This window comes from Entamoeba invadens, assembly GCF_000330505.1.
Source record: "Entamoeba invadens IP1 unplaced genomic scaffold scaff_1105074726671, whole genome shotgun sequence".
In the NCBI taxonomy this organism is placed as follows: Eukaryota; Evosea; order Mastigamoebida; family Endamoebidae; genus Entamoeba; species Entamoeba invadens.
Window position 1 is genome coordinate 13,035 of NW_004191845.1, and position 3,179 is coordinate 16,213.

Sequence of the window (3,179 nt, forward strand, 5' to 3'; positions counted from 1 at the left end):
AAATTATATAAATATAAAACTTGCAAACTTTTTTGTTGTTAAAAGTTTGGCATCAAACATAAACTGTTAGATTCGAATATAATTAATATGATTTATTTTTACAACAAATTTTTATTATTGAAAATGTGAATATCTGTATTAATAAGTATATTATGTAAACCGAATACCTCGACTACAAATAGGTTATAAACCATTATTGATTAAATATTAATTATTGGATTTTATAAAACAATAAAGAAAATATAAATGATGTGATTGTTTTGAAATTGATAATTGATATCTGATGTGCCTGTTTAATTTATTAATAAATTAATTTTTTGTTTATCAACTACAATAACTTTTAGATGTATGAAATTTTATAAAACTTGTAACAACTCGAATGTTTTAAAAAGAAAGAAAAAATGCAACCAACAGTCAAGAAATTACTTTTATTTTGTTATTTTATTTTATATATTACAACAACACCTGGAATTCAATTATGTTACGTCAAACTATTTAATCGGGCTTACATGATACTGAGAATTTTCATTTCTGAACTGTCTCATCTTTTCTTTTTTGGTTTCATGTTATTGGTAATTCAGTTATTGATTATTTTCAGATTATGCCTTTTTGTAACGATATATTTAATACAATGTTTTTAATATATTTTTGACAGATATTCCATAATATTACTTGTAAAAGAGGATCAATGTCATTGTTTGCATCCACAATAGTCATTAAGATTATAAGTTTAAAAAATCACATATCAATTACAAGTGTATGTTTCAAGAAATTACATAAACAGTTTTTAGTCTACAATTATAAAGCAAATATATACTCTAAAATACCACATACAAATAATACAGCTACGACTATTGTGTTAATAGTCGTAGCTGTATTATTAATAAAAACGGGTTATTAATAACAAATTTTTGTTGCATGTTTGATGAAATTTCAATTATTAAATTGATAACAAAATAATAATTTAATAAGTTATTAAAGATATTTTATTAAATAAAACTATAATAATTTTATAATAAATTATTATTTAATTAAACTATAAAAATATAAAATAATTAATTATAACAATTATTGTTACAAACTTATAGTTAAGTTATTATTAATTTTAATAATAAATAAAAATAAAATCCCATAATGTTATTTTTAAATAGTAATTCATTTAATAACACAATGAAAACACAGTAATAAAATAATTGAAGTGTTCTTAAGGTGTGTTTGGTTTAAAACGTTTTTCTTCACGTCAATAATTAATAATTAAAATTGTTAATAAAAAATATTATAATTTGTTATAAAATGTATATAAATACAAATTAAATAAATAATATAATACATGTCAAAAATGTTCACATAAACTAAAGTATAAATAAAATTTAATTGTTATAATGGTAACTAAACTGTTTTTCAAAAGTCGGTACCGAAAGGACCCGACTTTTTGAAGTAAATGATTCCAAATATTTTTCATTTTGTTTGACATCGTTTTTTTGCTTATTTTTTTCCCTCTTATTTTTTAAAAAACAAACTTGACTGAACCTTGAATTTAGACCAAGCTAAAAAATTAAATAAAAAATAACAAGGAAAATATCAAATAACTTACTTCTTCAAAAATTTTGCTTGACCATATGGTTGTTTTTGCCGTGAGTAAAACCGACTTTTTCTCTTTTCAAAAGAAAATGTTAATGATCCAACAAATAATAAAAATCTTTCAATTTCATTAACACTTACAACACAAAGAAAAGATTATTGAAAATAAAAATAACCATTTAATATGTGTAGTGTTTCAAAGTTTGTTTTTTTTAAAAAGACAACCATAAAATAACAACAAGTTAGAACGATTTATTGTGTATTTTGAAGTGGGGGAGAGTCGTAATGTGAGAGGTAAAATACGGTTATCTCACCCATTCAAACTACTCGTCCATTACCAAAAGGCAAAAATGCCGATTTTTTGAGAATCTCAACAGTGAAAAAGACTGAATAACAGTCTCAGAAAATCGGACAAGTTTGTTCTAATTTTTTGTTAAAATCCCGAAATTTTAATTGAAATTTATAACTGTATTGGTTTTGAGGGTTAAAAAGTCGGTACTGTTTTTTCTTTTTTTCAAATGGAAATTATAAATGAAAACAACAAAAAAACTTTAAAAAACGGGAATTTATTATAAAAGGGTTTCCACTAATAATTGGTAAAGTACCGACTTTTGGCATACAGTTTATTATAATTAAATGATTGGTTCTAATTACTATTTTATTATACTATTCTAATTTATTTAACACTATTTTATTTGAATTTGTATATTATTCAATTATATCAAAATGATTAAATTTATTATACTTTTAGTTTTTTTGTTAATTTTATTTAAAAAATTATGTTCAAAATGAATTTAAATTATTAATTTATAGATTAATAATAATTTATTAATAGTTTAATTGTTGTTTGGGTTTATTTGTGACTTTATTTTACTATTAATATTTCGTTGTTATTAATTTTTTATATAGTTTATATAAATGTAAATATTTGTTTTTAGAAAATGTTATTTGAATGTTTTGACAAAATGTACTATTTCTTAATATATTATTTATTACATAATTTAATACATAAATTCATTGTCGTAAATTAAACATTAGTTAAGATATCGTTAATTTTATTATATTGTTATAATAAATTTGTATAATTTATTATATCATGTATATACTATAACAATTAACCAGTAGTTAATAGTTTAAATACTAGACGTTTTTACTATTGTTCTATAATAGGGAGTAACCATGAGGTGAGTTTTATTTTAATTTGCCAAAAAATATTTTAGTGCAAAAAAACAAATTTTTCCGAGGCATGATTTTAATATAGGTGTAACATTGTGGTGATTTATGTTATTATAAAATAATTCTTATTTTAAAATGTTTTTCACGTTGTTCAAATAGATGTTTTACTGAAATCTTTTACTAATTGCCAATAAACAATAACTTTAAATGACCCTTATATATATTACATTAAAATAATGTTATTTTTTCCATTTAAAAATAACATTATTTTATAGTTATTATTCTTATTAGTTAATACTATTGTTAATCATGTACTATAAATATAGTTAATTATACAAAAACAATAGTTTATAATTATAATTGAATAATACTAATGATTAAAATTAATATTTTATAAACTAACGACAAAACAAAAAATTAAA